The sequence below is a fragment of the Aythya ferina genome, assembly GCF_964211825.1.
Source record: "Aythya ferina genome assembly, chromosome: W".
NCBI lineage: Eukaryota > Metazoa > Chordata > Aves > Anseriformes > Anatidae > Aythya > Aythya ferina.
In genome coordinates this window covers 12,131,969-12,154,737 of record NC_140313.1, presented here as the reverse complement: position 1 = coordinate 12,154,737, position 22,769 = coordinate 12,131,969, and the positions used below count along the sequence as shown (strand labels likewise).

General features: G+C 48.1%; 1 pseudogene across 1 annotated transcript in view; it reads right to left on the bottom strand.

The window, feature by feature from the left end:
• The window catches only part of LOC311426306 (very low-density lipoprotein receptor-like), an 88,818-nt pseudogene extending 77,129 nt beyond the window's left edge, over nt 1-11,689 (bottom strand). Inside the window, exon 1 of the transcript XR_014698946.1 lies at nt 9,993-11,689. The product of XR_014698946.1 is annotated as a very low-density lipoprotein receptor-like (transcript). The remainder of the gene's footprint in view (nt 1-9,992) is intronic.
• Nucleotides 11,690-22,769: the final 11,080 nt, after the last annotated feature.

The window sequence follows — 22,769 nt, the reverse complement described above, 5'->3', positions numbered from 1 at the left end:
CTTTACGCTCACAACTATTCTTTAAAGTCCTTGTACTACTCATCAGGCAGGACACAACCATTTATTTCCTATTCTACTGTCTTATTTTACAGGCACTTTCAAAATCTGCTGTCTTCTCCCACGTCTGATAAGCAACTATAGTGTTTGTAGACCATATGGATGGAGTCCCTCAGTACAGGGGTTGTTTGACTGTTTTTATACATATGAAATGAAAATGCATGCACATGATCATAGTCTTTTACCTGGAAAATCTGCATGCCAAGCCTGAGGAATCTGATGTCATGCATCCATGTCACACTGTAGACACACCTAACGCATGAAATATCACTGCTACAAGAATCTTATCTTTAAAGTCATCAAAATCTAAACTCTGAGACAAATGAAATGCAGAATGATATCATGTCGCTTGAAACTGTGAGAAAAATCTCAATGATTTTCTTCAGACAGGACCTTCTGTGAAGCTATTTTATTCGTGATTGCAATGGCAGGTGTCCTGCAAGCAGGAGCGCACAGTAAAAGTTTATCATAACCTTATATTCCCTATTTCCCGACACCTGATTTCTCCCTCATTTCCTCATTGGCTGAGTACTACAGATTCACAACCTACTCAATGCACTTCTATACCATATATGTACAATTTTATTTGACAAACTGTTAAGTTCTCCTTTTCCTTTTTTTCCTTTTTTTTTTTTTTTTTTTTGAGGTGCAAGCAGGTGGATGACCTGGTCACTAGCCAAAAGGCTAGCCAACTTACAGATTTCCTGGGCTTCCTCCAAGGAGCAATATACCACTTGCCGAGGTGATCGGCTCAGGGGCAGAAGCATTCTGCAGCAGAGCAGGGATCAGGACAGTCAGGGCTTTTTTTTTTGGCATCGACACCATTCGAGGCAGCCAAGGGAGCTGCCAGGGCCCAGCAGCCCTCATGAGGGAGGCTGATGAGGCGTAGGCGGAGCCAGCAGCGCCCCCTCTACCCTGAAGTTCAAAACCAGCCCCTAGGGAGCACGAGCGACCAGGAGCGCAGTGACCAGGATGGGGCGCATCAGTTTGCGTGAGCAGGGAGGGCCCCCCACCCATAAGAACAGATCCTCTAATGGCTGTCTTCCCCTAGCGAGGCCGCAATGGTCTACACCAGGCAGAGAGCTCTCCCTAGGAAGTCTGCATTCACCGAGGCTGACTGCCCGCTCAAAAATGCGGCAGTTCAGGTCTCCAGATGCAGGGAATGCCTGAGCATGTTGCTGCCTTCTGATGGAAGCAGAGACACCGTGTCTCTGGCTGGCAGTGATAATACTGAAGAGAGAAGCCTGAAGGTTATCAAAAGGGACTTTAGGGGACTGGGACGGGTAGTGGATGGAGCGGGAGTACAGGTGGTATTTTTGTCCATCCCTACGGTGGCAGGGAGGGGTACAGAGAGGACACGGAAAGCCCAACTGATAAACACATGGCTCAGAGGCTGGTGCCAACACAGAAATTTTGTTTCTTTTGACCATGGGGCACTTTACTCGGCACCCGGCCTGATGGCCGAAGACGGGTCCCTATCTCTAAGGGGAAAAAGGATCCTGGGCCAGGAGATAGCTTCCTGACACAGCTGGTTAGTGAGCCTACCATGGGACGTGCCCCGCTAGACCTTCTCTTCACAAACAGAGCAGGACTGGTGGGAGATGTGGTGGTCGGAAGCTGTCTTGGGCAGAGTGACCACAAAATGTTAGATTTCTCCAGTCTTGGCGAAGTCAGGAGGGGGATAAGTAAAACCGCAGTATTGGACTTCCGGAGGACAGACTTTGAACTGTTCAGGACACTGGTTGGCAGAGTCCCTTGGGAGGCGGTTCTGAAGGGCAGAGGAGTCCAAGAAGGCTGGGCATTCTTCAAGAAGGAAATCTTAATGGCGCAGGAGCGGTCTATCCTCATGTGCCCAAAGACAAGCCGGTGCGGAAGAAGACCAAGCCGGCTGAACAGAGAATTGTGGCTTGAGCTTAGGAGAAAAAAGAGGGTTTATAATCTTTGGAAAAGAGGGCAGGCCACTCAGGAAGACTATAAGGATGTTGCGAGGCAGAGCAGGGACAAAATTAGAAAGGCCAAAGCTCATCTGGAGCTCAATCTGGCTACTGCCATTAAAGATAACAAAAAATGTTTTTATAAAGACATCAACACAAAAAAGGAGGACTAAGGAGAATCTCCATCCTTTACTGGATGTGGGGGGGAACTTAGTTACAAGAGATGAGGAAAAGGCTGAGGTGTTTAATGCCTTCGTTGCCTCAGTCTTTAGCCGCAAGAGCAGTTGTTCTCTGGATACCCAGCATCCTGAGCTGGTGGAAGGGGATGGGGAGCAGGATGTGGCCCTCACTATCCACGAGGAAATGGTTGGCAACCTGCTACAGCACTTGGATGTACGCAAGTCGATGGGGCTGTATGGGATCCAACCAAGGGTACTGAGAGAACTGGCGGAGGAGCTGGCCAAACCACTTTCTATCATTTATTAACAGTCCTGGCTATCGGGGGAGGTCCCAGTCGACTGGCAGCTAGCAACCGTGACACATCATCTACAAGAAGGGCCAGAGGGTAGACCCGGGGAACTATAGGCCTGTCAGTTTGACTTCAGTGTCAGGGAAGTTCATGGAGCAGATTATCTTGATTGTCATCACGTGGCACTTGCAGGGTAACCAGGTGATCGGGCCCACTCAGCATGGATTTATGAAAGGCAGGTCCTGCTTGACGAACCTGATCTCCTTCTATGACAAAGTGACACGCTTGGTGGATGAGGGAAAGGCTGTGGATGTGGTCTACCTTGACTTCAGCAAGGCTTTTGACACCGTTTCCCACAGCATTCTCCTCAAGAAACTGGCTGCTCTTGGCTTGGACTGGCGCACGCTTCGTTGGGTTAGAAACTGGCTGGATAGCTGGGCCCAAAGAGTCGTGGTGAATGGAGTCAAATCCAGTTGGAGGCCGGTCACTAGTGGCGTCCCCCAGGGCTCAGTACTGGGGCCAGTCCTCTTTAATATCTTTATTGATGATCTGGATGAGGGCATTGAGTGAACCCTCAGTAAGTTTGCAGATGACACCAAGTTAGGTGCATGTGTCGATCTGCTTGAGGGTAGGAAGGCTCTGCAGGAGGATCTGGATAGGCTGCACCAATGGGCTGAGGTCAACCGTATGAAGTTCAACAAGGCCAAGTGCCGGGTCCTGCACCTGGGGCGCAATAACCCCAAGCAGAGCTACAGGCTGGGAGAGGAATGGTTGGAAAGCTGCCTGGCGGAGAAGGACCTGGGAGTATTGGTGGATAGTCGGCTGAATATGAGCCAGCAGTGTGCTCAGGTGGCCAAGAAGGCCAACGGCATCCTGGCTTGTATAAGAAGCAGTGTGGCCAGCAGGGCTAGGGAAGTGATTGTCCCCCTGTACTGGGCTCTGGTGAGGTCTCACCTCGAGTACTGTGTTCAGTTTTGGGCCCCTCACTACAAGAAGGACATGGAGGTGCTCAAGCGAGTCCAGAGAAGGGCGATGAAGCTGGTGAAGTGTCTGGAGAAAAAGTCTCTACAGGTACCTTAAAGGAGGCTGTAGCAAGGTGGGGGTTGGTCTATTCTCCCATGTGCCTGGTGACAGGACGAGGTGGAATGGGCGAAAGTTGCACCAGGGGAGGTTTAGGTTGGATATTAGGAAGAACTTCTTTACTGAGAGGTTTGTTTGGCATTGGAATGGGCTGTTTCAATCTCAAATGTCTGAACGGCTGCATTTCAAAGAGGGCCTCCTGTTTTCTCTCCTGTTTTCTCCTTGAGTTTCTCCCTTTCTCTGATGGCAACAGAGGATCGTTTCCATACAGCCATTCTCAATCTGGCTGTTGGGTCTCTCCCAGTTATTTGTTCTCTCTGCTCAATTGTCGTTGGGTATTTAAATCTCCACAAGCTAACACCTCACAAGCATCAAACGTGACGGATGGTGGTACATAACCCTCTGTCACATTCACCCCAATTCTGATAGGGTATCACGTCTTACTGTTATCTGGTCATGCCTTTTCCAAGTTGCCAATTAACCAAGGCCTTCTCTGAGGCCATAAAATCACTAGAAAGAAAACTGATAGTTGATTTTCCCCATCATTATTTTTAACACTTACGTTTCCAAATAATTGTCGATACAAAGAATAAGATATATGTACACTACTACTAGAACAAAAACCCCTCAGGAGCACTTCGATTCCCTATAGGCTAGTCCTTTCTCTCAATCACAAGTCACACTCATTAGTTACCAGTGAAAATGAAAGGTTAGGTTACAATTTGTTGTAGTTTAACCCGGCAGGCAGCTAAACAACACACAGCTCTTCACTCACCCTCCCCCCTCCCTCTCTGACGTTTAGCATGTGTCGTGGTTCCGCTCGAGTGGGCAGCCGAGCTCCACCACAGCCGCTCTCTCACTCCCCCTCCTCAAAGAGGAATGGGGAGAAAATATGTGAAAAGGGCTCAAGGATTGAGATAAGGACGAGAAAATCACGCAATAATTATTGTAACGGGCAAAACAGACTCGGCATAAGGAGATAGTAAGATTTATTGCTTACAACTAACAAGCGAGAGAAGTGAGAAAACAAAGGAAAAAAAAAACAAAAGCACCTTCCCCCCCATCCACCCTCTTCCACCTCCTCCCCCCGAGCGGCGCAGGGGAACGGGGGAATGGGGGTTATGATCAGTCTACAGCACTTCTTCTCTGCCGCTCCTTCTCGGTCACTCTCGTCCCCTGTGCTGTGGGGTCCCACCCACGGGATGCAGTCCTTGATGAACTGATCCGGCGTGGGCTTCCCACAGGCAGCAGCTCTTTCAGAACTGCTCCAGATATGGGTCCGTACCACGGGGTCCATCCCTCAGGAGAAAACTGCTCCAACCTGGCTCCCCTACGGGCAGCAGCTCCTGCCAGGTCACCTGCTCCTGCGTGGGCTCCTCTCCACGGGCTACAGGTCCGGCCCGGAATCTGCTCCGGCAGGGGTCTTCCACAGGCGGCAGCCTCCGTCGGTGCAGGGCCACCTGCTCCACCGTGGTCTCTTCCACGGGCTGCAGCGTGGAACCCTGCTCCACCGTGGTACTCCATGGGCTGCAGGGGGACATCCTGCTTCACCATGGTCCTCACCACAGGCCGCAGGGGACTTCTGCTCCAGCGCCTGGAGCACCTCTCCCCCTCCCTCTACACTGACCTTGGTGCAAGGCTGTTCTCTCACTCCCTTGACTCTCCCGGCTGCTGTCTGGCGCAGCGTTTTTTCCCTGTCTTAAATATGCTCTCACAGAGGCGCAAAACAACATCGCTTATTGGCTCGGATCTGGAAAACAATGGGGCCCTTCCCAAACATGGGGCAGCTTCTAGATCTTTCTCACAGAAACCACCCCTATGGCTCCCTGCTACCAAAACCTTGCCACATAAACCCACTACAGCATGACGTCAGATGGTATGGAATACCCCTTTGGCCAGTTTAGGATAGCTGCTCTGGGTCTGTCCCCTCCCAGCTCTTGCTGCACCCCCAGCCTGCCCGTTGGCAGGACAGAGTGAGAAGCTGAAACGTCCTTGGCTTGGTATAAGCACTGCTCTGCAACAATTAAAACATCGGGGTGTTATCAGCACTCTTCTCATCCTAAGCCAAAACATAGCACTCTACCAGCTACTAGGAAGAAAATTAACTCTGTCCTAACTGAAACCAGGACATCTATCCACCCCTTATTCCATTCCATTTATGTCATGCTCAGGTTACACTCTTTTCCATACATTCTAATTAATCACCATTTTCATCTAGGGTATATAGTAGTCATGGTAGTGATGACATACAGTATTGTATAGTAATTAACATGATACAATTCAACTCACAGGCTATTCTCACCCAGTATTAAATCTCCTTGAGGTACACACCGGACCTCCCCATTCTTTTGCATTACCCACCAAGTGCATCCAGGTCCCTGAGCAAAAGCAATTCCACCAATGGGTGTGCCTTTTCCTGAGGCAGGAGTAGCCCAGGCTGGTTCACCCAGCATGTTTTTTACGTGCACTACAGGAACTTTATCCCCATCTAAAGTACGCAACAGGTTGGATTGGGCAGGTCCAGCTCGGTTGGCAGATCCCCTAGTATTGACTAACCAGGTGGCCTTTGCCAAATGCGTATCCCAATGCTTGAATGTCCCAGCGCCCATTGCTTTCAGTGTAGTCTTTAACAGTCCACTGTATTGTTCAACTTTCCCGGAGGCTGGTGCATGATAGGGGATGTGATACACCCACTCAATACCATGCTCTTTGGCCCAAGTGTCTATAAGGTTGTTTCGGAAATGAGTTCCATTGTCTGACTCTATTCTTTCTAGGGTGCCATGTCGCCATAGGACTTGCTTTTCAAGGCCCAGGATAGTGTTCCGGGCGGTGGCATGAGGCACAGGATATGTTTCCAGCCATCCGGTGGTTGCTTCCACCATTGTAAGTACGTGGCGCTTGCCATTGCGAGTTTGAGGGAGTGTGATGTAATCAATCTGCCAGGCCTCTCCATATTTATATTTCAGCCATCGTCCTCCATACCAAAGAGGCTTTGACCGTTTGGCTTGCTTGATTGCAGCACGTTTCACAGTCATGAATAACCTGTGCTATAGCGCCCATGGTCAGGTCCACCCCTCGATCACGAGCCCATCTGTATGTTGCATCTCTGCCTTGATGGCCTGAGGTGTCATGGGCCCATCGGGCTATAAATAATTCACCTTTATGCTGCCAATCCAGGTCCACCTGAGCCACTTCAATCTTAGCAGCCTGATCCACCAACCTGATCCTGGTTGTTTTGATGTTCTTCAGTAGCCCGATTCTTGGGCACATGAGCATCTACGTGGCGTACCTTTACAGCCAGGTTCTCCACCCGAGCAGCAATATCTTGGCACAGTGCAGCAGCCCAGATGGGTTTGCCCCTGTGCTGCCAGTTGTTTTGCTTCCATTGCTGTAACCATCCCCACAGGGCATTTGCTACCATCTATGAATCAGTGTAGAGATAGAGAACTGGCCACTTTTCTCGTTCAGCAATATCTAAAGCCTGCTGAATGGCCTTCACTTCTGCAAACTGACTCGATTCACCTCCCTCAGCAGCTTCTGCAACTTGTCGTGTAGGACTCCATACAGCAGCCTTCCATCTCCGATGCTTCCCCACAGTATGACAGGACCCATCAGTGAACAGGGCATATTTCTTCTCCTTCTCTGGTAACTGGTTGTACAGTGGGGCTTCTTCAGCACGACCCACCTCCTCCTCTGATGATATCCCAAAGTATTTGCCTTCTGGCCAGTCCATAATCACTTCCAAGATTCTTGGGTGACTGGGGTTTCCTATTCGAGCCCTCTGAGTAATCAGTGCAACCCACTTGCTCCATGTAGCATCAGTTGCATGATGTGTAGAGGGGACCCTTCCTTTGAACATCCAGCCCAGTACTGGCAGTCGGGGTGCCAGGAGGAGCTGCACTTCAGTACCGACCACTTCCGAAGCAGATCGAACTCCTTCATATGCTGCCAATACTTCCTTTTCAGTTGGAGTATAGCGGGCCTCAGATCCTCTGTATCCCCGACTCCAAAACCCCAGGGGTCGACCTCGAGTTTCCCCAGGTCCCTTCTGCCAGAGGCTCCAGGTGGGGCCATTCTCCCCGGCTGCAGTGTAGAGCACATTCTTTACATCTAGTCCTGTTCGGACTGGCCCAAGGGCTACTGCATATATTTTTTTACCTTTTTTTACCTGCTTAATTTGTTCAAAGGCTTGTCCTTACTCAGGGCCCCATTCAAACTCATTCTTCTTATGGGTTACTTGGTAGAGAGGCTTTACAGTCGGACTGTAATTAGAAATGTGAATTCTCCAAAACCCCACGACAATGTGGAAAGTTTGTGTTTCTTTTTTGCTAGTTGGTGGAGACATAGCTGTTATTTTGTTGATCACATCCATTGGGATTTGACGACGTCCATCTTGTCATTGTATTCCTAAAAACTGGATCTCTCGTGCAGGTCCTTTATTTTGTTTTATGGCAAAACTGCCCTTCAGAAGGATTTGGACTATTTTCTTTCCTTTCTCGAAAACGTCCTCTGCTGTGTCACCCCATACAATAATGTCATCGATGTACTGCAGGTGTTCAGGAGCTTCCCCCTGCTCTAGCGCAGACTGGATCAGCCCATGGCAAATGGCAGGGCTGTGTTTCCACCCCTGGGGCAGCCGATTCCAAGTATATTGGACTCCCCTCCAAGTGAAAGCAAATTGTGTCCTGCACTCTGCTGCTAGAGGGATGGAGAAAAATGCATTAGCGATACCAATTGTGGCATACCACTTGGCTGTCTTCAATTCCAGTTCGTACTGGATTTCTAGCATGTCCGGCACTGCAGCACTCAGTGGTGGCATGACTTCATTCACGCCACAACAGTCCACTGTTAGTCTCCACTCACCATTAGACTTCCGCACTAGCCATATGGGACTACTTAAAGGTGAATGAGTCTTGCTGATCACTCCTTGGCTCTCCAACTGACAAATTAGCTTATGGATGGGAATCAGGGAGTCTCGGCTGGTGCGATATTGCCACCAATGCACAGTTGTGTTAGTGATTGGCACTTGCTGTTCTTCGACCCTCAGCAACCCCACAACAGAAGGGTCCTCTGAGAGACCGGGCAAGGTAGACAATTGTTTAATGTCCTCTGTCTCTAAGGCAGCTATACCAAAAGCCCACTGGAACCCTTTTGGGTCCTTGCAATATCCTCTTCTAAGATAGTCTATGCCAAGGATACACGGAGCATCCGGGCCAGTCACAGTACAGTGCTTTTGCCACTCATTCACAGTTAGACTCACTTCAGCCTCCAATACAGTTAACTGCTGGGATCCCCCCGTCACTCCATATGTTGCAGGAAGCACGGCCGAAAGCACGACAGACACCAGTAGAGTCAGATCATGCTCCATTTTATTGCCCGAATAGCCTAACTTTTATAGAGAACTTAACAGGGGTGGACAGTGTTTCACACAAGATTATTGGTCAAAAGCACTCAGACAAACAGCTACAAGAAAACAACCCCACCTGCAAGAAAACAACCCCCTTGTGATTAGCAGTCACATAGACCTTGTCCTTGAGGCCAGCTACTGGTAACAATATTTTCCTGAATTCCTCAATTGGGCGATGTGGGAACACTGTCATGGGAACTTCTCATAGTTGCCCTGGTAGCTTGGTTTGCTCAGCTACAGCAAGCCATGGGATTTTTGCTGTTTCAAGAAATCCCTCAACAATTCCCCCTTCTTCTTTTGAGCAAACCAAGCTTGACACAGCAGTTTTACAAGTAACTCTTTAGCTATACTTACAACACACAACGATGATTACCACCACCATAAACCAAATCCTTAATCCCCTTGTGATTAAACCCAGCAACCATCTACACTTTGTTTCAAACAAGTCAGTGAACCATTGATTGAAAGAATTGATACCATATTGAATCTTTCTCATGTGCTCTTTCAGGAAAGTAATGGATTTGTGAATTGACTCATTATGATCAGAAAGGTTTAAACGGTACATTCCCTTAAAGTCCTCACACCCATTCCTTTGAGCCAAAAGCAAGATCCAGTAAAAGCAGATGTCGCAGACTATTTTGATCTGGCAACATCTCCTCAAGTATCTCTGTCGTGGCATAGGCTTGCCTCTCGGCCCAGCATACCAATTTTTCTAAGTTGTTACGTGTGGCCGCAGATGCCACTCCAGGCACTGAAATTGCTAATGCCGCTCTAGCTGCAACCCCACACAATTCAACATTATCATTGCAATCCAATGCAAGCAATGTCCATTTATGTCTGGTGATCTCACACAACTGTAACAAGCTAGGAGCAAATACAATGAGTTTATCTAAGTAACATGGACATCTGATAGCATTTGCAGGGATACCTTGCCAGGCCCCATCCCCACAAATCAGAAGCACATCAGGAGGTAAGGCCAAAGCTGTACAATTGTTCCAAACACTGTAGTTGTTACCCCTTGTCTCCATGCTATAAACCCCTAAACCCTGCTTAGCAGCGTCATTGTAATCACAGGTGTTATTTGTGTCTTTGTACCAGTATGGCCTTTTCCAGGTTCCTGTAGCAGGAATCATCTGATATCCACAGCTACGTTCACTTTTGTAGCCACCTTTCAGGTTGATACACATTTGACTACAGATACCAAGGTTTTGACATTCATCAATGTCTCCACAGTTTCTCTTGTCTATAAACTCAAACCCAGCTGGACAGTCACATTCATTTATGATGCATTCCTCCAGGGGCTCATCACCCCAGTCCTTGCAGTCTCTCTGCTGGTTACACACTTTATTGATATCTATGCATTCTCCACTTCTGCACTTGAATTTGCCAGGTCCAGAGCACTGAATAACATTGTTACAGTTTGCTTCATCAGTGCCATCCAGACAGTCTCTCACACCACTGCACTGCCTACTCCCATGGACACAGTTCCCATCTTCACATCTGAACTGGTCTGGCCTGCAGGTCCAGGAAGGGCAGTTAATTTCATCACTTCCATCCTTGCAATCAGGATCTCCATCACATCACCACTTCTTGTGGATACATTCACCTGAGCCGCACTGCACCTCACTCACAGAACACTTCACTGGAGGTGCAGGCTGGCGGCCACACTGCTCCAAAGATTCATCCGAGTGGTCGGAGCAGTCAGCATCATCAACACACACCCAGCTGATAGGGATGCAGGTAGAACTCTTGCACTGAAACTCATGAACACCACAGGTAGGAGGTGCACACTCCAGCTCATCGCTACCATCACTGCAGTCATCTTGAACATTGCAGACAAAGCTTTTGGAAATACATGGCCCACTACTGCATGTGAATTCTGCTGCACTACAAGTCACAATGCCACAATTCTCTTCATCTTCTCCACTGTCGCAGTCCTTTTCACCATCACATTTCCAGGACACTGAGATACACTGGGTTGACTGAGGACCACAGCTGATTTCATTTACCCGGCATGTTCTCGTATGACACAGCTCAGCACTCTCATCAGACTCATTTTCACAGTCCGGATCCCCATCACACTGCCATCTATTTGGCACACACTGACCACTGTTGCACACAAAGTCAGATTCAGCACACGTCTTCTTCACACAAGCACTCTCATCACTGCCATCTAAGCAGTCTTCACATTTTGCTCTAGCACCATTGGCAGCAGTGCACAGGCTGGCGAGGGCGAGCAGCAGGCAGAGTGCCCCGCAGCGCGGCAGCACCCACCGCCGCCCTGCACCTGTGTCACTTATACTGCTCCTATTACCCATGCTGCTAGTGTCAGTGGCATCCTCCTGGTACCGTTTCTGTCTTTGTCGCCCCTTACTCTCCCCCTTTTCTTTTTTACCACTGACCATTCACCACAAATGGGTGAGACACATGATTACTAGTTAGGAAAGAGAGTGTAACGTCTGCTATACGGCTGCAGGCCGTGCCAGCTGCAACCCTAGAAGCTGTTTGTGAACGAGCCTGACTGACGGTGGTCATTTGGCAGTGTAATCTGCGTCTCTGCTCTCCTGCCCTGCAATAGAGCTAAATCGTCATTAATAGTCTGTAGAATGTGGCAACCCCACGGAATGTTATCCAGAAACATAGTTATAACACCCATCTGGGGACGAATAGTCTTTTTTTGCATTGCAAGATAACTTCTTATAAAAAGAATGCCAGAGAGAAGCAGCACAGCCGCTGCTGCCGCTGTCTCCATGGTTATGTCAGACAGGCTGCAGGGTCCTGATCTCCGCCCCTCTGCTCTGTGCCGACTCGCCACACGGTGAGGGTCGGCCGCCATTGTCCACTGACGCCTCTGGTCTCCCGTAGCAACTCAATCTTGGATGGCCCGTATCGCACCGCGATTACTTCAATTTCATGAGATTACTTCAAATTTCCCGCGTCCCCCCGCGATTCCGCGTCTCACCGCGATTCCTTTTTCCGCGTCTCTCCGCGATTCCGCGTCTCACCGCGATTCCGCGTCTCTCCCCGATTCCGCGTCTCACCGCGATTCCCTTTTCCGCGTCTCTCCGCGATTCCGCGTCTCCCTGCGATTCCGCGTCTCTCCGCGATTCCCTTTTCCGCGTCTCTCCGCGATTCCGCGTCTCACCGCGATTCCCTTTTCCGCGTCCCCCCGCGATTCCGCGTCTCACCGCGATTCCGCGTCTCTCCGCGATTCCTTTTTCCGCGTCCCACCGCGATTCCGCGTCTCTCCGCGATTCCCTTTTCCGCGTCTCACCGCAATTCCTTTTTCCGCGTCCCCCCGCGATTCCGCGTCTCACCGCGATTCCTTTTTCCGCGTCTCCGCGATTCCTTTTCTCACCCTGAGGCCGTTGCCCAGGTCGGTTAGTAGGGTGTTTCAATGCTTCTCTCTGTGCGGTGGTCGGCTTGCCGTGTGCCTCGGATCTCACGGCGCCGCTCCGATGTCCCAGCGCCGCTCCGATGTCCCGGCCTCAGCCTGTTCGGGTCTCAGCCTGTTCGGGCGCCATATGTTGCAGGAAGCACGGCCGAAAGCACGACAGACACCAGTAGAGTCAGATCATGCTCCATTTTATTGCCCGAATAGCCTAACTTTTATAGAGAACTTAACAGGGGTGGACAGTGTTTCACACAAGATTATTGGTCAAAAGCACTCAGACAAACAGCTACAAGAAAACAACCCCACCTGCAAGAAAACAACCCCCTTGTGATTAGCAGTCACATAGACCTTGTCCTTGAGGCCAGCTACTGGTAACAATATTTTCCTGAATTCCTCAATCGGGCGATGTGGGAACACTGTCATGGGAACTTCTCATAGTTGCCCTGGTAGCTTGGTTTGCTCAGCTACAGCAAGCCATGGGATTTTTGCTGTTTCAAGAAATCCCTCAACAGCCATAAATACAGATGGGCTCTGGTCCTTTCTTTATAGCTTGATGGCATTAGAGTACATTGTGCACTGGCGTCTACTACAGCCTTATACTTCTGTGCGTCTGACGTGCCAGGCCATCGAATCCACACAGTCCAATAAACTCGATTATCCCTTTCCTCCCCCTGGCTGGAGGCAGGGCCCCCCTAATCCTGGTCAGAATCTTCTTCGTTTCTGTGTTTGAAGGACTGCCTGCTGGAAGTTGGAGCAGCAAACTTTTCAGAGAATCCCTTTTTCTTGATTGTTTTCTTTTGCAACTCACGTACCCGTGCCTCTAGGATCGCGGTAGATTTCCCGTCCCATTTTCTCATGTCCTCTGCATGGTCTCGTAGGTAAAACCACAGGGTGTCATGGGGTGTGTACCCACCATATCGTCTTCCTTGTGCGGATGAACGCTTATCCCTGATAGCTTAGACACTGGTTTGTACAGGTGGGGAGGAGGAAAATAATCTCTCTTCGAGTTGGTGGAACTTTTCAGAAAGTTTCTCCAAAGTATTCTCTTTTATTTGATGGACACTGGTTTGTTCAGGTGGGGAGGAAGTTAAATTCTCTTCAAGTTGGTGGACCTTGTCATAAAGTTTCTCCACAGCTGAAACACAGGCCTGTAAGGAAGAGGAGAGACTTTCTTCATACTGCCGGAGTTGTTTAGCCACTTCATCCACTGTGGGTTCCTCATCTTCTTTCCAGGCCATTATTGCCAATGAGCTGGCATATGATGATGGTGCACTTTTATCCTGCTTCGAGTCCATTATGAGATTTTTCTTTCTGATTTTAACTTTTAACAACTCCTCTGTAGGAACAACTGCCCATGTACTAGGGTCGACGGGTGCTTTCACTCTAGTATAGTGAGTCCAACCTTCTTCTGCAGTTCTTATGGCTGTTTCAGTTGTTAGTATTATTTGGAATGGTATTTCCCATTCAGGGCGGAGATTTGATTCTTTCCAGGTCTTGATCAGGACCCAATTTCCTGGTTGATGGTGATGAATGGGGAATTCCAAAGGTGACAACCGACAACCCAGAGGTCCTGAGAGATGACAAAGAAGAGGACAACCCCAGAATACAGTTCTTAAGAAAACTCTCTTGTTTTGAATTGTGGTATCTCATCCTTTCTGCCCAGATAGGGCAATCATCTCATATGCAGCATCTCATATGGTGAAATTCCTATATCCTTTCTTGGTGCTGTTTGAACCTGTAGGAGTAAGCATTTTACCCAAGGAAGTTGGGTTTCTAACACTAATGTAGTTAATTGCTTCTTTAATGTCTGGTTCATTCGCTCCTCCACCTTCCCAGAAGAGGAGGGGTGCCAGGGGGTGTAAAAATCCCACTCAATCTCTAAGGCCTGCTTTAACCCTTGCAGTAAAGCTTTACACCCATCCAGTCATGTGGTCAATTAGGACAAACAAGTAACTCAGTAAAGTCTACCTGTATACTTTGGAAAGGTCAAATCCCTGGCTCCCGTCTCACTCTAGGTAGGTTACGGATGACCTTTTTATTCACCTTTTGACATACAGCAATATTCTCTGCATATAATCCTCTAATAATCCGCTGCATATTTGTTTTGCTAAAGTGTTTATTCCTACACAGACATACTTTCTTAGCACAATATCACACATTGCTTGCACCTCCCAATGACTCTTGATGTAAAACAATTAATATTTGCCTCATTGGTGCTTTATTCAGCATTTTTCTCCCATTAGGGAGTATCCTTTTTCCCTCAGACTTCATGGTTCCTGATTCTTTAAAAAAATCTTTCTCTTAAAACTTTTTAGTTCTTTCTTAGTTCTTTCAATTTCCTGAATCCTCTCTGGATTTATTCTTCATTTTCCCTCAGACATTAGATGCCTTATATACTTGACTTCTTTTTCTACATATTGTAATTTATTTTTCCATACTCCCAAGCCCTGCTTTCCCAGAAAGTTGAATAGTTTGTTAGTAACTTCCTTCACAACTGTTTTCTCCTGTCCTGACAATAAAAGATTGTAATAAATGACTGAGTCCCAAATAGGATTGCAATTAAAGTTTGCAATTTATTGAACGAATAGAGGCAAGCAAAAAGCGCTGGGTGCGCCAGGAGTCTCTGCTCCACCAAGACGCACACCTGTTACATCAGGTGACTGGTTTTTATGCTCCTAGGCTAATAAATATGTTTTGCCTGCTTGAATGCTTGCTTTTTAAATTTGGCTCTGATAAAGATTATTCTGAGAGTGGTTTTGGTTCTGACCACTTATTATAACTGGTGCCGTGACTCGGATGCAGGTCATTTTGGTCTGGGATATGAGCTCGGGGGGGGCGCCCCATCTTTGGATGGCCCTTGGGTGACTGACCCCTTGTCCAAATCCTGTACATCCGAACCTTAAATTTGGGCAAGCAGGCAAAAGAATCCCGCGGTACCCCATAATTTTTGTGCACGAAGATCCGAACGAAGACTCAGGATTGAGTGAGTATTGATAAGCGGTGCCGTTCGGTCGGGGTGGGTATCCCAAAGTGCGATTAAATGAGATGCTCCTGGGGAGCGAAGTGAGTACGGACCCTCCTGTAGTGCGGTTCTCATTGCCCGCGAGGGTGTGGGCCATGAACGAGGGGAGCGTGTGTGTGAGTGTACGGAAGGACTTTGGAAGATGGGGCAGAAGAAAAGCAAGCCTTCTGACCCCATGGGTGGCCCTAAGGTAGGGTTGCCCAATATACCGACAGAAAGTCCCTTAGGGTTGATGATTGCCCGCTGGGATGACTGGCCTTTGAGACAAGGCAAGATGAGAGAAAAGATGGTATATTACTGTATGCAGGTGTGGGGAGGGAAACAAATAAGAGGAGATCACCTATACTGGCCTGTTTTTGGGTCCTTTGAGGATTGGGTTTGCCAAGCTCTAAATATATATGTGAATTCCAAGGAACCTTTCAATTCAGAGGAAAGCGAATATGCTGGCTTATGGATAAGATCAGATACCCGGACTTATGTATTTACCCTAAAGGAAAAGGGTCAAGAGAATCCCACAAGGAAGACTAAGAGTCCTGAGGCCCCCCCCATGTCCCCTCCTCCCTATGTCCCTCCCGCTCCTTCACCAGACCCTATCCCTCCTCCTTCCTCCCCCTCGCACCTTCCAAACCCTCCGGACCTCGACCCGGACTCCCTCAGTTCCCTTAGGGAAAATCGAAGAGTAACTAGGAGTCAAAGTAGAAAAAAGGGGTAGTCAGAAGGAGGGCTTTACCCCCTAAGAGAAATAGCTATGGGAGGGCCGCAGCTGGGAATGGGGTTCGTATCTGTTCCCCTGAGTTCAGGAGACGTGAGAGAATTTAAGAAGGAAATGGGGAATCTTTTGGAGGATCCCCTGGGAGTGTCTGAGAGGCTGGACCAGTTCCTGGGTCCTAATGTATACACCTGGGAAGAGTTGCAGGCAATTTTAGGTATACTTTTCACAATGGAAGAGAGGGAAATGATTCGGAGGGCAGGCATGAGAGTTTGGGACCAACAACACCAACATGGTCCTGGCGCAGATATAAAATGGCCATTACAACGACCGAACTGGGACAACCAGAACTGTGAACATAGAACCCATATGGTAGATCTGCGCACTATAATTGTTCAAGGGATTAAGGAATCTGTTCCTAGAGGACAGAACATTAATAAAGCATTTAGCAAACACCAAAGGAAGGATGAAACCCCTACTGAGTGGCTAGAGATACTGCGGAAGAATCTGCAGCTGTATTCGGGATTAGACCCTGCCACTCCCGTAGGGCAGGCTCTATTGAAAACTCAGTTTGTGGCAAAATTGTGGGTGGATATTAGAAGGAAACTGGAAAAATTGGAGGATTGGCAGGAGAAGGGATTAGATGAATTACTGAGGGAAGCGCAGAAGGTGTACGTGTGGAGAGAGGAGGAGATTCAGAAGAGGCAGGCAAAGATTTTGGTGGCAGCAGTCCGAGAAGGACAAAAGGCAGCTCCAACCCGTAAAGGGGGAGCGGGTATTTCAAAACCCAGGGAAAAGCCCCACAGGAGTCAGAGTGATTTGAGGGACATGAGGCAGGTTAAGTGTTTCTATTGTCAGAAGAAAGGGCACATGAAGAGGGATTGCAGGAAGCGCATGCAGGATGAGCAGATGTTTAAGGAAGATTAGGGGGTTCAGGGGCTCTATTTGCTGGGGACCCATAAGAAAACGGATCCCTTGATAAAATTAAAATTAGGTCCTCAGCACCAAAAAATGGAGTTCCTTGTGGACTCAGGGGCAGAAAGAATTACTGTAAAGGCTGTGCCCCAGGGATGTTCGCTTTCCCCAGAGAAATTGCAAGTAATAGGAGCAAAAGGAGAACCTTTTAAGGTCCCAATAATAAAAGGAGTAAAAATAGAAACCCTATCTCGGTGTATAGTAGGATCCTTTTTACTGGTACCCGAAGCAGAATATAACCTATTAGGAAGGGATCTAATGGTAGAACTGGGAATTACTTTAGAAGTAAGAAATGAGGAAATCGTAGTTAAACTGTGTACCCTCACTATGGAAGATGAGGCAAAAATCAATCCTGAGGTGTGGTACACTCCTGAGTCAGTGGGGAAATTGGACATCACTCCTTTTGAAATTACCATTAGAAATCCTGAAATCCCCATTCGAGTAAAGCAGTATCCGATGTCGCAAGAGGGTAGAAAGGGGCTGCAGCTGGAAATTGAAAGGCTATTGAAGCAAGGGTTATTGGAACCTTACATGTCTCCCCATAACACTGCTATACTACCCATTAAGAAGTTAGATGGCTCTTACCTTTTAGTCCAAGATCTAAGAGAGGTAAATAAGAGAACAGTCACCAGATTCCCAGTGGTAGCCAATCCGTATACCTTGTTGAGCCAGCTTTCCCCAGAACTGAAATGGTACAGTGTTATAGACGAAGGATGCCTTTTGGGCTTGTCCCTTTAAGGAAGAATGCAGAGATTACTTTGCCTTTGAATGGGAGGATCCTGAGACCCATTGGAAACAGCAGTTAAGGTGGACCGTGCTTCCGCAGGGATTTATGGAGTCGTCGAACTTGTTCGGGCAGGCCCTGGAGCAGGTATTAAGCACCTATGAACTAAACCCAGAAGTAACGCTGGTACAATATGTAGATGACCTGTTGTTAGCAGGGGAGAGTCAGGAAGCTGTGAGGAAAGAAAGTATTAGGTTACTGAACTTTTTAAGCTTAAAGGGACTAAAAGTATCCAAATCCAAGTTACAGTTCACTGAAGAAGAGATGAAATACCCGGGACATTAGCTAAGTAAGGGGACTAAGAAATTAGACCCTGAACGGGTGAATGGCATCCTGTCACTACGGGCACCAAAGAGTAAGAGACAAGTAAGGCAATTGCTGGGTTATTATTAAGGCAATTACTTGGTTATTGTAGGCAATGGATAGAAAATTACAGCAGTAAAGTAAAATTCTTATATCAGAAATTGATTGGAGAAGGGCTAATAAAATGGAACCAGACAGACGAACAGTGCTTTGAGGATTTAAAAACAGACTTAGTAAATGCCCCGGTGCTAAGCCTACCTGATACTAGGAGACCCTTCTATCTGTTTGTAAACACAGAAGAGGGAATGGCATTTGGAGTTTTAACACAGAAGTGGGCAGAAAGAAAGAAGCCCATAGGTTACTTTTCAAAATTGTTGGACCCAGTTAGTAGAGGTTGGCCCACCTGCTTACAGGCTATAGTGGCTACAGCCCTCTTAGTTGAGGAAGCCAGAAAAGTCACCCTGGGGGGAGAATTAAAGGTATACACACCTCATAACATAAGAGGGGTGTTACAAAAGAAAACAGATAAGTGGATTACTGATGCCAGACTATTGAAGTATGAAGGTATATTAATACACTCCCCCAAATTAGAACTTGAAACAACTAGTTTACAGAATCCAGCTCAATTTTTATATGGGGAACCAAGTGAAGAATTGACACATGACTGTGTCCGATTAATCGACTCCCAGACCAAAATAAGGGAAGACTTGGAGGAAGAGGAATTACCAAATGGGGAGAAATTATTTGTAAATGGATCATCAAGGGTAATAAATGGGAAACGAAAATCAGGTTATGCCATAATAGACGGGAACACTATGGAGGTAAAAGAATCTGGTCCCTTGGATACGACCTGGTCAGCCCAGGCATGTGAGTTATTTGCAGTATTAAGGGCTTTACAGCTGCTGAAAGGAAAGATGGGATCTGTATTTACTGACTCCATATATGCATATGGAGTGGTGCATACCTTTGGGAAAATCTGGGAAGAGTGGGGGTTAATAAATTCTCAAGGGAAGGGTCTGGTACACGAGGCTCTGATAAGGCAAACTCTGAAGGCCTTGAGAGGACCTAAGCAGATTGTTGTTGTACATGTAAAAGGCCATCAGAGGTGTACCTCTATCCAGATAAAAGGAAACAATTTAGCTGATGAGGAAGCAAAACGGGCTGCACTATTGGTAATGAAAGAAGCAGAACAGGTCAGAGAAACAGCAGGAGGTAGCAAGAGCTTTACTGCCCAAGAGGCAGAAAAACTGCAACAAATGGGAATCGTTGAGAAGGAAGGGAGGTGGGCACTTCCCAATGGGAGGGAGGTTATTCCTAAAATCATGGCGTGGAGAATAATGAAAGAATTCCACAGGCAGACCCACTGGGGAGTACAGGCACTTGTGGACCGCTTTGGAACTAAGTATATGTGTATTGGGATTTACGAAATTGCTAAGAGAATTGTAGGGGAATGTTTAACGTGCCAGAAGGTTAATAAGAAACAGCTTAGAGAAAAAGTGTCGGGAGGGCGGGGGCTAGCTAAGAGACCGTTTGAAAAGATACAGGTCGATTTCACAGAACTTCCCAAGGTTGGGAGGTATAAGTACCTTTTAGTATTGGTAGATCATTTAACCCACTTTGTAGAAGCCTTCCCAGTGGTGCAAGCCACTGCATGGATGGTAGTAAAAATTTTGTTAGAAAACATTGTGCCGAGATTGTGCCTTTTGAAGGCCAAAGCTCATCTGGAGCTCAATCTGGCTACTGCCGTTAAAGATAACAAAAAACGTTTCTATAAATACATCAACACAAAAAGGAGGACTAAGGAGAATCTCCATCCTTTACTGGATGCGGGGGGAAACTTAGTTACAAGAGATGAGGAAAAGGCGGAGGTGCTCAATGCCTTCTTTGCCTCAGTCTTTAGCGGCAATACCGGATGTTCTCTGGATACTCAGTACCCTGAGCTGGTGGAAGGGGATAGGGAGCAGGAAGTGGCCCTCATTATCCATGAAGAACTGGTTGGTGACCTGCTACGGCACTTAGATGTGCACAAGTCGATGGGGCCAGATGGGATCCACCCAAGGGTACTGAGGGAACTGGCAGAGGAGCTGGCCAAGCCACTGTCCATCATTTATCAACAGTCCTGGCTATCAGGGGAGGTCCCAATCGACTGGCGGCTAGCAAACGTGACGCCCATCTACAAGAAGGGCCGGAGGGCAGACCCGGGAAACTACAGGCCTGTCTGTTTGACCTCAGTGCCAGGAAAGCTCATGGAGCAGATCCTCCTGAGAGTCATCATGCAGCACTTGCAGGGGAAGCAGGCGATCAGGCCCAGTCAGCATGGCTTTATGAAAGGCAGGTCATGCCTGACGAACCTGATCTCCTTCTATGACAGAGTGACGCACTGGGTGGATGAGGGAAAGGCTGTGGATGTGGTCTACCTTGACTTCAGCAAGGCTTTTGACACCATCTCCCACAGCATTCTCCTCAAGAAACTGGCTGCTCTTGGCTTGGACTGGCGCACGCTTCGTTGGGTTAGAAACTGGCTGGATAGCCGGGCCCAAAGAGTCGTGGTGAATGGAGCCAAGTCCAGTTGGAGGCCAGTCACTAGTGGCGTCCCCCAGGGCTCGGTGCTGGGGCCGGTCCTCTTTAATATCTTCATCGATGATCTGGACGAGGGCATCGAGTGCACCCTCAGTAAGTTCGCAGATGACACCAAGTTAGGTGCGTGTGTCGATCTGCTTGAGGGTAGGAAAGCTCTGCAGGAGGATCTGGATAGGCTGCACCGATGGGCTGAGGTCAACTGCATGAAGTTTAACAAGGCCAAGTGCCGGGTCCTGCACCTGGGGCGCAATAACCCCAAGCAGAGCTACAGGCTGGGAGAGGAATGGTTGGAAAGCTGCCAGGCAGAGAAGGACCTGGGAGTGATGGTGGATAGTCGGCTGAATATGAGCCAGCAGTGTGCTCAGGTGGCCAAGAAGGCCAACGGCATCCTGGCTTGTATCAGGAACAGCGTGACCAGCAGGGCTAGGGAGGTGATCGTCCCCCTGTACTCAGCTCTGGTGAGGCCGCACCTCGAGTACTGTGTTCAGTTTTGGGCCCCTCGCTACAAGAAGGACATGGAGGTGCTTGAGCGGGTGCAGAGAAGGGCGACAAAGCTGGTGAGGGGCCTGGAGAACAAGTCCTACGAGGAGCGGCTGAGGGAGCTGGGCTTGTTCAGCCTGGAGAAGAGGAGGCTCAGGGGCGACCTTATTGCTCTCTATGGGTACCTCAAGGGAGGCTGTAGCGAGGTGGGGGTTGGCCTGTTCTCCCACGTGCCTGGTGACAGGACGAGGGGGAATGGGCTTAAGTTGCGCCAGGGGAGTTTTAGGTTAGATGTTAGGAAGAACTTCTTCACTGAAAGGGTTGTGAGGCATTGGAACAGGCTGCCCAGGGAAGTGGTGGAGTCACCATCCCTGGAAGTCTTCAAAAGACGCTTAGATGTAGAGCTTAGGGATATGGTTTAGTGGAGGGCTGTTAGCGTTAGGTTGGAGGTTGGACTCGATGACCTTGAGGTCTCTTCCAACCTAGAAAATTCTGTGATTCTGTGATTCTGAGATATGGGAACATAGCAGTAATTGATTCAGACAGAGGGCCACATTTTACTTCTAAAACCATCAAAGAGGCCCTAGGTCCTTTAGGAATCAAATGGGAATATCATACCCCTTGGCATCCACAAAGTGGAAAGAGTAAATGGAGAGATTAAGAAATACTTTACCAAATTGATGATTGAAACCAAAATGAACTGGATAAAGTGCCTACCGATGGCCCTATTAAATCTGAAAACACAACCTCGGACAGATACTGGCATCTCCCCTTTTGAAATGTTGTACGGGATGCCTTATGATTTGGAAATACCAGTTGAGCACCCAAAGGTAGAAGAAAAGGTGCTACAAGAATACATCATTGAGCTAATGAAACGAAGACAGGAGCTAATAAAGAAAGGATTAGTAGTACAGAGGCCACCTTTAGACATGGCAATCCACAAGGTTAAGCCAGGGGATAGGGTGATGATCAAGGCTTGGAAAGAGTCCTCCCTGACCCCTCGTTGGGAAGGACCCTTTCTCGTTTTACTTACTACAGACACCGCGGTCCGGACGGCAGAACGAGGATGGACGCATGCTAGCAGAATAAAAGGACCCGTCCAGGATTCTCATTGGGAGGTGGTTGGAAACCCCGACAATCTGAAGGTCACTTTCCGGAAAAAGATTAATGAGTGATAACACTTCATGTATCTGATATCCTTTGTTTTGTAAAGAAAAGTGGAGGGCTCATTGCTTCTACGGGTATCCCTCCCAAGGTATTTGTGACAGCCTTTGTGTGTGGGGGTGGCAACTGGGACAATATTATTTTTTATTATTATTATTTTTTGTTTATATCACTTCCACATAAGTGAGCCACACCCAGCAGCAAATATTTCAGTGGTCTGTGGAAGGACAGTGGCCAGGATAAAGTGTGGAACTGGGGAAGTGGAGCATACAAATTAAGGTGGGCTAAAGATGAAGGAGGTTCCCCTGAAGGATACGGCTGCTGCCGAGAAGATGGTACACCTCGTTGCTCTAAGCAAAAGAGTAGACGAAGGAGGCAGAGACGTAATGCAGTGGGGATCAAGGTTGGTAA